Raw genomic sequence first — 14,598 nt, forward strand, 5'->3', positions numbered from 1 at the left:
AAATTGAAAAGAAAAACTTTAGTCTACCTATATTTGTAGATGACATGATTATACAAATTTAAAATTCCACAGAATGCACAAGAGAGCTATTACATTTCATGAATGAATTCAACAAAGTTGTAAGGTACAAGAAAAACACACAATTATATAACCACAATGAACAAGCAGAAAAGGAAATTGAGGAAGTTATTAAGCTTACAATATCTTCTAAAAGAATAAACTACCTATCAATAAAATTAATCTAAGAGGTAAAATATTTGTATACTGTAAACTATAAAGCCTTGCTGAAAGAAATAGAAAAACCCTAAATAAATGGAAAGGAATCCTGTGTTAATGATGTTGGAAGACTTAATGTTGGCAACAAGTCAATTTGCTTAATACAATCAACAGTTTCAATGAAATCCCTATCAAAATTCCAACATTGTTCTCTGTAGAAATGGAAAAGCTGAACTTTAAATTCGTGTGAATTTGGAGCTCCAAAGAGCCAAACAATGTTAAAAAGAAGGACAAATTCATTGACATGAACCAGCCATGGATTTACATGTATTCCCCATCCCGATCCCCCCTCCCACCTCCCTCTCTACCCGATCCCTCTGGGTCTTCCCAGTGCACCAGGCCTGAGCACTTGTCTCATGCATCCAGCCTGGGCTGGTGATCTATTTCACCCTAGAGGATATACATGTTTCGATGCTGTTCTCTCAACCAAAACCACTACAAATTGCAAAGTAATTAGCCTCCAACTAATAAAAATAAATGGGAAAAAAAAAAGGAAGGACAAATTCAGAGGACTCACACTTTTTGGTTTCAAAACTACTACAAAACTGCCATAACCAAATATTATGATATTGGCATAAGGATAGAGGAACAAACCAACATAAAGGAACTGAGTCCAGAAATAAAATTGTACGTTTAAAGCCGACTGACTTTTGTCAAGTGTGCCAAGATCACTCAGAGTGGAAAAGAAAAATGTTTTCAGGAAATGGTGTTGAACCACTAAATATCCATGTTCACACCTGCCAATTCACTTCAGTCGTGTCCCACTCTTTGAGACCCTATGGACTGTAGCCCTCCAGGCTCCTATGTCCATTGGATTCTCCAGGTAAGACGCTGAAGTGGGCTGCTGTGCCCTTCTCCAGAGGATCTTTCCAACCTAGGGGTTGAACCTGCATTTCTTAACATCTCCTGCATAGGCATGAATGGTTTTTTCACCACTACTGCCACCTGCTGCTGCTGCTGCTAAGTCACCTTAGTCGTGTACGACTCTGTGCGACCCCACAGACGGCAGTCCACCAAGGCTCTCCCATCCCTGGGATTCTCCAGGCAAGAACACTGGAGTGGGTTGCCATTTCCTTCTCCAATGCATGAAAGTGAAAAGTGAAAGTGAAGTTGCTTAGTCGTGTCCAGCTCTTAGCGATCCCATGGACTGCAGCCTACCAGGCTCTTCCATCCATGGGATTTTCCAGGCAAGAATACTAGAGTGGGGTGCCACCTAGTAAGCCCCTAAATGCCCATACAGAATTTTTTTTTAAAGTTTACTCTTTTCTCACTCTATATGCAAAAGTTGAGTGAATTAATAACCTATATATAAGAGTTAAAACCTTAAAACTCTTAAAGGAAGCATAGAAGTGAATCTTCATGACCTTGTATTTGGTAATGGATCCTTAGACACGCAAATCACAAACAAAAGAAAAATAGCTAAATCAGACTTCATCAAAATTAAAAACCTTGTGCATCAAAAGTTGTTATCAAGAGAATAAAAGATAACCTACAATTGGGTGAAAATATTTTCAAATAATACAGCTGATAAGTATTTAATATCCAGAATGTATGAACCATTCAATAACAAAATGATAAACCAATTTAGAAATTAGCAAAGGACTTGAATATATTTCTATAAGGAAGATATACAAGTGGTTGATAAGCACCAGAAAAGATCCAAACATCATCACTTATTAAAGAAATGCAAGTCAAAACTATACAGAAAACCATATCACACCTACTAGGATGGCTATAATTTTAAAAAAGCAGAAATAGTAAGTGTTGGTGAGCAAGTAGAGAAATTGAAACAAACCCTCATTCGTTGACAGTGGAAATATAACATGATTAAGCCTCACTAGACATGAATTTGAGCAAACTTCAGGAGATAGTGAAGGACAGGGAAGCCTGGTGCACAGAGTCGGACACAACTTGGTGACTGAACAACAACAAGGTGGAAAACAGTTTGGCAGATTGTCAAAAGTCTAAACAGAATTTTCACATGAACCAGCAATTCCATTCCTAGGTTTATACTCTAAAAAATTAAAAACAGAGAGTTTGACAGCTGAATATCAGTATTCATTACTATTATTTATAATACCTGAAGGTGGCAATCCAAATATGCATCAGCAGATTAATGGGTAAATAAATACGTTGAATATACACAATAGGAGATTATTCATCCAGAAAACAGAATGACGTTCTGGTACTTGGTACAACATAAATAAACTATGAAAAAGAATATGCTGAATGAAATAAACCAGGCACAGGACAAAAATATGCATCCACTTACAAAAGAACGATCTCTCTGACCTTTGCGGTTTTAAGCAGGAGGTGTCCCATCTGAAAGAGACACGTGCACCCCAATGTTCATCGCAGCACTGTTTATAATAGCCAGGACATGGAAGCAACCTAGATGCCCATCAGCAGACGAATGGATGAGGAAGCTGTGGTACATATACACCATGGAATATTACTCAGCCATTAAAAAGAATTCATTTGAATCAGTTCTAATGAGATGGATGAAACTGGAGCCCATTATACAGAGTGAAGTAAGCCAGATAGATAAAGACCAATACAGTATACTAACGCATATATATGGAATTTAGAAAGATGGTAACGATAACCCTATATGCAAAACAGAAAAAGAGACTCAGATGTATAGAACAGACTTGTGGACTCTGTGGGAGAAGGCAAGGGTGGGATGTTTCGAGAGAACAGCATCGAAACATGTATATTATCTAGGGTGAAACAGATCAGCAGCCCAGGTTGGATGCATGAGACAAGTGCTCGGGCCTGGTGCACTGGGAAGACCCAGAGGGATCGGGTGGAGAGGGAGGTGGGAGGGGGAATCGGGATGGGGAATACATGTAACTCCATGGCTGATTCATGTCAATGTATGACAAAACTCACTGCAGTATTATGGAGTAGTTAGCCTCCAACTAATAAAAATAAATGAAAAAAAAAAAAAAGCAGGAAGTGTCCGAAAAGTTACCACAGGGATGACTGGTTTGTGGCGGCCAAGCGTTCACAGTGACACCGCTTTTTGATCCTTCGATGTCAGCTCTTCCTATCACTGTGAAACAGAATTCACAAGAACTAGTTAAGACTAGGCAAATTAGTGGAGGCAGAAAGTAGATTTAAGGTATCAGAAGAATAAGGTGAATGAAGAGTTATAAACTAATGATTACAGAATATGAACTCTGCATCTAATTCTGTCTGTTTTATTTCATGTATTTCAAGCTTTTGTTGAGTTCATATACATTTGACCTTTTCAGCATTATTATTTCTGTAAATGTATTTTGTTTTGAAATTTATTTTATTTGATGATAATGTAGAGACATCAGGCATCTTATAATTACTATTTGAACTAATTTTTTTTTACTGTCAATTTACTTTCAACCCACAATATTTTAAGTACTACTGTACCTAAAATTAGGGTTTTTTTTTAACCCTTTGATAATCTTCCTCTTGTGATAGATGGTTTAAGTCATTATCAATTTGTTTGGTGTGATTGTTGTTGTCATTTGTTTCAGTCTATCACTTTAATTTTTTCTACAAAACTTTCTTGATGATTATGTTGTTGTTGTTGTTCAGTTGTTCAGTCCATGGGGTTGATTCCCTGTCCTCTGCTATCTCCCAGAGTTTGCTCAAACTCACATCCACTGAGTCAGTGATGTCATCCAACTATCTCGTCCTCTGTAGTCCCCTTCGCCTGCCTTCAATCTTGATGATAATAATGATTACTAAAATGATTACTTGGTGTTATTTTTGTTCCTATGTTTTTACATTTTCCAGTTTTTTTGGTGGACTATTTGAATTTTTAAAGAATTCTATTTCAAACCTTGCAGAGGAATTCCAAATCCCCAAATTTGTACTTTAGTTTTTATTACTGGGTATATATATTAGCACATCCTATGTAGTCCAAGTCATATACACTGAGGTACCCTTTTCCTGATGCCCAAGGAAAACCAAATTCCCTTTTCCTCATTTGTCTTTCACCTTCCTTCCCCCTTGATTCATCATCTTACATTAATCTTTCCCCTGAATGGGTTATGGAGCTCATATTGTTCTAGGGCAGCATGTTGCTTGAGAACTGCAAATCCAGATTCAATAGAGTGATTCTACATAAAGCTTTAACAACTTTAATGCATTGTTCCATGATAGTTTGCAGTGGCTCAGGACTTCCCTGGGGGCTCGGACAGTGAAGAATCTGCCTGCAATGCAAGAAACCTGGATTCGATCCCTGGGTCCAGGAGATCCTCTGGAGAAGGGAATGGCAACCCACTCCAGTATTCTTGCCTGGAGAATTTCATGGACAGAGGAGCCTAGCAGTCTACAGTCCATGGGATTGCAAAGAGTCACACATGACTGAGCAACTAACATTTTCTTTTTTCAGCTGTAATTTAGAGACTCAAGTATACTTTTAGCTCCATGTGTTCTAGATACTCTAGAGACTCTCTACTTTGCTAGATACACATACTTGTAAAATGGATGCTTACAGTAATATTACAATTTCCAATACTGTGGTTTCTTTAATGTGATATCACTTGATGTCAGTTGCCTCCTGCTGACTAGAGGATGAAGTTTTTATATTCTAGGCTATATTACATAGACAAACAATGTTACTTCTGGGGAAATGTGTTGATTTAGCTCTTGTTTTTTCAAGATTTCAGGTTCATGAATCGCTTGCTAAAACACTCTAAATTTCAGAGCATGCTTTTGCTTTCTGAGTTTCTTACCATATATTACTATTACTCCCATAATCTAAGCTGACTCTCTGTTTCTTAGGTTTGGGCGAAAGTTGATTCTCAGGTGCTGTTTGCTCCAGCTTGCCATCTCTGGGACCTGTGCAGCCTTTGGCCCCACCTTCCTCATTGACTGCTTACTACTCTTTCGGTCAGGTTCTGCTGTGGTCATCGTAGCAAATAGCAATATGCTTGGTAAATCCACAACTGTGATCTACCCATTTTCCAAGTCTTGAATTTGACCTTGAAATTTCAGCTTTATCTGACATTAATATCTCAATTGGGTTTCTTCTAGTTATAGAGTGGATATGTTCCCAGTCAAAAACCATAGTAATGACACTGCTATCCTGTACCCTTAGTATTGGACAGACAATGCTGGGAGGACTGGCTTTCGTCTTTCGAGAGTGGCGCACCCTGCAGCTGGTGGCGTCTGCACCTTTCTTTTTTTTGTTTTGTTTTGTTTTTTTCAATGTTCACATTTTAACATTTATTTTGCATATTAAATATACATAAAGTATGAGTCTTCTCTCTCACTCAGTCTTATGGGTACCTGGGATGAAAATGCATATTGAATCAGAGTAGTCTTACTCCAGGGATCATATCTAATTGTTTGGAACTAAAACCCATGTCTCTCATCTGTTCACTCTGTGCAAAACGAGATTTGAAAAGCACAACAGGGAGTGACAATGACTTTTCTTCCAGAGAAATCTAAGTATTTTCTGCCATCCTTCTTCATGTATCTTACTCCGTGTAGCAGTCATAGAGTTATTTTAGTGTTATTTTCCTTAATGTAAAATGCACTCAAATATTTAAAAAATAAGCACCTTTTATATTTTTGGCTTTGGAATGAATCACATTATGGCAAAGTTTTTATTTTCATTTTTGTAGGTGAAATTGGATAAAAGGAAGAGGCAACCAATTTATTCACATAGTTCACTGACAGAAGCATAGTTTTTTCCAGTAATAAAACTGGCATACAGTTAGGTGCTTTACATCATATGTTCAACAGTCCCTCCCCTCTTAGATAAGTTTAAGATTTATTTATGGTAAACTTCATCATTAAACTTAAAACCAGTCTAGGGAGAATCAGATTTCATCAATCATAAAGAAATGACTATAGATTTAACACACTGAGAGGAGTTTAGGGATAGAGGAAAGCGCAATCCATGCCAGATACAACCGTTATGTCATTCTAGTCTCACAACAGGCCCACAAGGACAGAGGCATTACTTTCTCCACTGTATTGATGAGAAAACAGACTCATTCAAATAAGTGACTCATCTGTTTACTTAGCTACTGACAACAGGTTACTAAGAGCAGGTCATGGTTGGAGTACTTGCACATGTTGTTGGGCTTTAAGCTTACATAATTGGGGGGCTTTTTAAAAAAGAATATTTTATAAATATATAATGTGAGCACAAATTTGATAGAACAAAAGACAAACTTTGAAAGGGAATTATGCATGTGGAAGACTCTCAAGCTTAAGCCTCATAAGCTTCTTGGAAAATCTGCTGATTAAGCACAGAGGAAATTTGACTCCCAAGTCTGTATTAGACTGTGTGTGCTATACCTTTCAGGTGCAATGCCCACAATAGTCATTCTCCTATTTTCCTAGTATTTGTATAAAGGAACATAATTTCTTTCCTAATCCAATAAGTGAAGTTCTAGATATAGGTGAAAAGCAAAAAGTATCTGTTGCCAATAATCAGGTGACAAATAAGCAAGGAAGAGCTGACTGCACTTGTGTGCCTTTTTTTCATCAGGTGGTTGGTTGAATCTGCTCAGTGGCTGATTGTCACCAATAAACCAGATGAGGGCTTAATGAAACTTAAGAAAGTTGCACACAGAAATGGAATGAAGAATGCTGAAGAAACCCTGAACATAAAGATGAGCAGGAAAGGGAAAGTGGTTACTGGGTTGGCGGGAAGAGATAAACTGACACCTGCCTTCTCCTTATTGAGATAGACAAGCTGCTTTTCTAAAAAGGGCAGTTAGTTGAGAATGTAAGCTCAGTTCCCTTATCTTTCATGGCTATATCATGAAAAGAAGCTTTGAGCACTGTACAAGGATTTGTGATTTAGCTCATTTCCTGATCTGAATCTACAGCCTATGTGCTCTCATGGATCCCTGCCCAGCTCTATGGCCTCATTTTCAAAATATCACTGCTTCTGTCTAATTTCCTGGGGTCTCCCTTAACTCCCTGCATCTTTTTTCATATCTCATTCACACTAGCGATTGCATGTGTAATATGCTACACTACAAAAAAAAAAAAAAAGGGAGCACATCTTTCTCGTCCTGTTGGGTACCTGTGCTTTTCACAATACCCGGCACTATGCTGACAAGTGATACATGTTTGTTGTTATTAAAGGGTTTGAGAGTGACCATGCAGAAGGAGTTGGAGGCAGCACAGACTAAAACTACTGTTTTTGATTGTTCTGCACACTTAACCTGTGTAAAAAGATGTGTCTCCTGCTCTTTGTCAGGTGGGCTGACAACATTCAAGGAGTGGGGACATGAAGCCATTTATGTCAAAGATTACAATGTGTTCTGGGGGGGGCATATTTAAAGGTAAAGGATGAGGCAAACACACCAAATAAGACTCACATGGGACTGATTATATGATGAACAGTTAGGTTGTGTCACACTGTCAGTCTCTTCACTGGAGATGAATGTACTCCATCTGTAATCCATCACAGTACAGATTTTGGCACATCAGTTCAGTTCAGTTGCTCAGTCATGTCCAACTCTTTGCAACCCAATGGACTGTAGCACACCAGGCATCCCTGTCGATCACCAAGCTCCTGGATCTTGCTCAAAATCATGTCCATCAAGTCGATGATGCCATCCAACCATCTCATCCTCTGTAGTCCCCTTCTCCTCCTGCATTCAATCTTTCCCAGCATCTGGGTCTTTTCCAGTGGTCACTTCTTTGCATCAGGTGTCCAAAGTATTGGAGTTTCAGCTTCAACATCAGTCCTTACAATGAGTATTCAGGACTGATTCCTTTTAGGATTGACTAGTTTGATCTCCTTGCAGTCCAAGGGACTCTCAAGAGTCTTCTCCAACACCACAGTTCAAAAGCATCAATTCTTCGGCACTCAGCTTTCTTTGTCCAACTCACATCCATACATGACCACTGGAAAAACCATAGCTTTGACTAGATGAACCTTTGTTGGCAAAGTGATATCTCTACTTTTTAATATTCTGTCTAGATTGGTCATAGATTTTCTTCCAGGGAGCAAGCCTCTTTTAACTTCATGGCTTCAGTCACCATCTGCAGTGACTTTGCAGTCCCCCAAAATAAAGTCTCTCACTGTTTCCACTGTTTCCCCATCTATTTGCCACAATGGGACCAGAGGCCATGATCTTAGTTTTTTGAATGTTGAGTTTTAAGCCAACTTTTTCACTCTCCTCTTTCACTTTCATCACGAGGCTCTTTAGTTCTTTTTTTTTTTTTTTCATTTATTTTTATTAGTTGGAGGCTAATTACTTCACAACATTGCAGTGGGTTTTGTCATACATTGACATGAATCAACCATGGAGTTATATGCATTCCCCATCCCGATCCCCCCTCCCACCTCCCTCTCCACCCGATTCCTCTGGGTCTTCCCAGTGTACCAGGCCCGAGCACTTGTCTCATGCATCCCACCTGGGCTGGTGATCTGTTTCACTATAGATAATATACATGCTGTCCTCTCGAAACATCCCACCCTCACCTTCTCCCACAGAGTCCAAAAGTCTGTTCTGTACATCTGTGTCTCTTTTTCTGTTTTGCATATAGGGTTATCATTACCATCTTTCGAAATTCCATATATATGTGTTAGTATACTGTGATGTTCTTTATCTTTCTGGCTTACTTCACTCTGTATAATGGGCTCCTTCACTTTCTGCCATAGGGTGGTGTCATCTGAGTATCTGAGTCATTGACATTTCTCCTGGTAATCTTGATCCCAGCTTGTGCTTCATCCAGCCCGGCATTTCACATGATGTACCTTGCATATAAATTAAATAAGCAGGGTTAAAATATACAGCTTTGACTCACTCCTTTCCCTATTTGGAACCAGTCTGTTGTTCCACGTCCAGTTCTAACTGTTGCTTCCTGACCTGCATACAGATTTCTCAGGGGGCAGGTCAGGTGGTCTGGTATTCCCATCTCTTTCAGAATTTTCCAGGGTTTGTTGTGGTCCACACAATCAAAGGCTTTGGCTTAGTCAATAAAGCAGAAATAGATGTTTTCCTGGAACTCTTGCTTTTTCGATGATCCTGCGATGTTGGCAATTTGATCTCTGGCTCCTCTGCCTTTTCTAAATCCAGATTGAACATCTGGAAGTTTACGGTTTATATACTATTGAAGCCTGGATTGGAGAATTTTGAGCATTACTTTGATAGTGTGAGATGAGTGCAATCGTGCGGTACTTTGAACATTCTTCGGCATTGCCTTTCTTTGGGATTGGAAGGAAAACTGACCTTTTCCACTTTGGCCACTTCTGAGTTCTCCAAATTTGCTGGCATATTGAGTGCAGTAACTTAACAGCATCATCTTTTAGGATTTGAAATAGCTCAACTGGAATTCCATCACCTCCACTAGCTTTGTTTGTAGTGATGCTTCCTAAGGCCCACTTGACTTTGCATTGCAGAATGTCTGGCTCAAGGTGAGTGATCACATCATCATGGATATCTGGGTCATGAAGATCTTTTTTGCATAGTTCTTCTGTGTATTCTTGCCACCTCTTCTTAGTATCTTCTGCTTATGTTAGGTCCATACCATTTCTGTCCTTTATTGAGCCCATCTTTACATGAAATGTTCCCTTGGCATCTCTAATTCTCTTGAAGAGATCTCTAGTCTTTCCCATTCTATTGTTTCCTCTATTTCTTTGCATTGATAACTGAGGAAGGCTTTCTTATCTTTCATTGCTGTTCTTTGGAACTCTGCATTCAAAAGGGTATATCTTTGCTTTTCTCCTTTGCCTTTCACCTCTCTTCTTTTTTTCAGCTATTTGTAAGGCCTCCTCAGACAACCATTTTGCTTTTTTACATTTCTTTTTATTGGGGATGGTCTGGATCACTGCCTCCTGTACAATGTCATGAAACTCTGTTCACAGTTTTTCAGGCACTCTATCATATTTAATCCCTGAAATCTATTTGTCATTTCCACTGTATAATCATAAGGGATTTGATGTAGGTCATACCTGAATGTTCTAGTGGTTTTCCCTATTTTCTTCAATTTAAGCCTGAATTTGGCAATAAGGAGTTCATTATCTGAGCCACAGTCAGCTCCCAGTCTTGTTTTTGCTGACTGTACAGAGCTTCTCCATCTTTGGCTGCAAAGAAGATAATCCATCTGATTTCAGAGTTGACCAAAATAGGAGAAAACTTTGCAAACTGTAATATGAAGAGATCAAATTGTTGTTGTTCAGTTGCTAAATTGTGTCCAACTCTTTATGACCCCATGGACTGCAGCACTCCAGGCTCTTTTGTCCTCCACTAACTCTTGGAGTTTGCTAAAATTCATGTCCATTGAGTCAGTGATGCTGTCTAACCATCTTATCCTCTGTCATCCCCCTCTCCTTTTACTTTCAGTCTTTCCCAGCCTTAGGGTCTTTTCCAATGAGTCGACTCTCCACATCAGGTGGCCAAAGTATTGGAGCTTCAAAACGGTCCTTCCAGTGAATATTCAGGGTTGATTTCCTTTAGAACTGTCTCATTTGATCTCCTTGCAGTCCAAAGGACTCTCAAGAGTCTTCTCCAGCACCACAATTCAAAAGCATCGATTTTTCAGTGTTCAGCTTTCTATATGTTCCAACTGTCACATCTGTATATCATCACTGGAAAAACCATAGCTTTGATCATACAAACCTAATGTTGGCAAAATGATGTCTCTGCTTTTTATTATGCTGTCTAGGTTTGTCATAGCTTTCCTTCCAGGGAGCAAGCATCTTTTGATTTCACCATCCTCAGTGATTTTGGAGCCAAAGAAAAGAAAATCTGTCACTGCTTCCACTTTTCTCTTTCATGGCAAATGCTATGAAGTGATGGGACCAGATGCTATAATCTTAGTTTTTTTCATGTTGAGTTTCAAGCCAGCTTTTTCACTCTCCTCTTCACCCTCGTCAAGACTCCCTTTAGTTACTCCTCATGTTCTGCTGTTAGAATGGTATCATCTGTATATCTGAGGTTGTCGGTATTTCTTCAGGCAACCATGATTCCAGTTTGTGATTCATCCAGCATTGCAATTCGCATAATGTACTCTGCATATAAGTTAAATAAGCAGGGTGAAAATATACAACCTTGTCATACTCCTTTCCTAGTTTGGTACAAATCCATTGTTCCATATCCAGTTCTAACTGTTGCTTCTTGACCTGTGTACAGGTTTCTTAAAAGACAGGTAAAGTGCTCTGGTACTCTCATCTCTGTAAGAATTTTCCACAGTTTGTTGTGATCCCACAGTCAAAGGCTTTAACATAATCAATGAAGCAGAGGTAGATGTTTTCCTGGAACTCCCTTGCTTCCTCCATAATCAACCAAATGTTGGCAATTGATCTCTGCCTCTTTGAAACCCAGCTGGTACATCTGGAAGTTCTTGGTTGATATGCTGCTAAAGCCTAGCTTGAAGGATTCTTAACATAACCTCACTAGCTTGTGAAATGAGCACAATTATGTGGTAGTTTGAACATTTTTGGTATTGCTTTTCATTGGGATTGGAATGAAAATTGACATTTTCCAGTCCAGTGGTCACTGCTGAGTTTTCCAAATTTGCTGACATATTGAGTGCAGCACTTTAATAGCATCATCTTTTAGGATTTGAAATAGCTTTGCTGGAATTCTATCACCTCCACTAGATTTTTTCATAGTGATGCTGCCTAAGGCCCACTTGACCTCACACTCCAGAACGTTTGGCTCTAGATAAGCGACCACACCACTGCAGTTATCTGCGTCATCAAGACCTTTTTTGTATGGTTCCTCTGTGTATTCTTGCAATTTCTTCTCAATCTCTTCTGCTTCTTTCAGGTCCTTACTGTTTCTCTCCTTTATCATGCCTATATTCGCATGAAATTCTCCCTTGAGTTTTCTTAAAGAGATCTCTATTGTTTTCCTCTATTTCTTTGCATTGCTCACTCAAGAAGTCTTCATCTCTCCTTGATATTCTCTGTAACTCTGCATTAAGTTGGGTGTATCTTTTCTGTTCTTCCTTGCTTTTTACTTTTCTTTTCTCTGTTATGTGTAAGGCATCCTCAGACAAACACTTTGTCTTCTTGCATTTTTTTTTCCTGTGGAATGGTTTTTATTCACTCCCTCCTGTACAATGTTATGAATTTCTGTTCATAGTTCTTCAGGCACTCTGTCTACCAGACCTAATCCATTGAACCTATTTGTTACCTCCATTGCATAATCATAAGAGATTTGATTCAGGTCATACCCGAAATGCCTACTGATTTTCCCTACTTTCTTTGATTTAAGTCTGACTTTTGCAATAAGGAGCTGATGATCTGAGCCACAGTCAGCTCTAGGTCTTATTTTTGCTGACTTTATAGAGCTTCTCCATCTTCAGCTGCAGAGAACATAATCAACATAATTTTGGTATTGACCATCTGGTATGTCTGTGTGTAGAATCATATCTTGGGTTGTTGGAAAATGGTATTCGGTAGGACTAGCATGTTCCATTGACAAAACTCTGTTAGCCTCTGCCCTGCTTCATTTTGTACTCCAAGGCCAAACTTGCCTGTTATTCCTTGTGTCTCTTTACTTCCTACTTTTGCATTCAAATCCTCTATGATGAAAAGGACATCTTTTAGGTGTTAGCTCTAGAAGATGTTGTAGGTCTTCATAGAACCAGTCAACTTCAGCTTCTTTGGTATCAGAGGTTAGGGCATAGACTTGGATTAGTATAATGTGGGATGATTTGCATTGGAAGTGAACCAAGATCATTCTATCATTTTTGAGATTGCACCAAAGTATGCTTTTCAGACTCTTGTCGACTCTGAAGGCTACTCCACTTCTTCTAAGGAATTCTTGCACACAGTAGTGAACATAATGATCATCTGAATTAAATTCACCCATTCCCATCCATTTTAGTTCACTGATTACTAAAATGTTGATCTTCACTCTTGCCATCTGCTTGACCATATCCAATTTACCTAGATTCTTCGACCTAACATTCCAGGCTCCTATGCAATATTGTTCTTGTCAGCATCAGACTTTACTTTCACATCAACAACTGAGTGTTGTTTCCACTTTCACCCAGCTGCTTCATTCTTTCTGGAGCTATGAGTAATTGCCCTTCATTTACTCTTCCCTATTAGCGTATTGGACACCTTCCAACCAGCGGGGCTCATCTTCTGGCGTCAAACCTTTTTGCCTTTTCATACTGTTCATGGTGTTCTCATGGCAAGAATACTGGAGTGGTTTGCTATTTCCTCCTCCAGGGGACCATGTATTGTCAAAACTCTTCATTATGACCCATCCATCGTGGGTGGCCCTGCATGGCATGGCTCATAGCTTCATTGAGTTACATCAGTTCCTTCACCATGACAAGGCTGTGATCCATGAAGGGGGATGAGATCATGAGTATATACAAATCAGTGAATATTTCTAAATAGTAAAACTGTAACCAACCTGCAGATCAAGATAGAAAGATCCTATTTCCACAGGGGTTCCCCTCAAGTTATCCCATACAGCAATAACCACCACCACTGACTGACTCTTTTCTCCTCACTTCCCTCTCCTGTGAAAAACAAAAATTAATAACTATTGTGATCTCCTTCACTACAGATGAGTATTTGTTGATCTTGACTGTCAAGTAGTGTAAATTGATAAAGGGTTCTGTGACAGACCCTCTTTCCTCATGCTTATTCATGAATATTCACCCCTTCTATTGCAAGTAACAGTAGGTTGTTCTCTTCCCTAGTGCTTTAGAGTCTGTTAAATGAATACACTACAATTTCTTTATGGACCTCAATGTTGGTGGACTTTTGTTTCCAATGTGGGATGTTAGCACTAGGGCTTCTGTAGAAAATCATGTACATTATCTCTTGGAATATAAGTACTTACTTTGAGATCAGGGGGAAATTTTTATATTTAATTCTGAATTGTTGAAGTGTTATTTTAAAAAAAAAATCCCATACAGGACAATATAGAGCCAATGCCAAGCTTTAAAAATTAACTACTGAATTATACAGTTTACCTCTTCCTAGGTATATTCTAGCAGACAACTTCTGCATTTAATTGCATTGTGCTTTTTCACTGGGCTATCGACATAGGTTTCTTAATCTAGACAATCAGCTTAAGATTCCCCTACTCTAGACAATCTGAATAGGGAAAAAAAGTAGAGATAATGGTCAAGAAAGGACTTACGTTCTTTGGATTGCTATGATCTGTGGTGTTTCTTCTGTTGAAATGTCTAAGTCTAGCTCTCTGGGTGTAGCAGATCTTTAAAGTGGATTCCTTTCCCTTAGATATTTCCTGGGTAAATTGTAGATCCCCAGTGGGAACTTTTGATTCCCTTTCATATCATACAGTTGATGCATGTTCGCCTGAATTCTTACATTTCTCTTGGCCCTAAGAAATCAGAAATGAACTTAAATTCCCTAGAATTGTG

At 38.9% G+C, this 14,598-nt stretch overlaps 1 pseudogene; it reads left to right on the plus strand.

Annotated features, from left to right (window-relative positions):
• LOC110124676 (solute carrier family 22 member 10-like) overlaps positions 1-14,598 on the plus strand; it is a 37,304-nt pseudogene that overhangs the window by 16,812 nt on the left and 5,894 nt on the right.

This window comes from Odocoileus virginianus, chromosome 28 (genome assembly GCF_023699985.2).
Source record: "Odocoileus virginianus isolate 20LAN1187 ecotype Illinois chromosome 28, Ovbor_1.2, whole genome shotgun sequence".
NCBI lineage: Eukaryota > Metazoa > Chordata > Mammalia > Artiodactyla > Cervidae > Odocoileus > Odocoileus virginianus.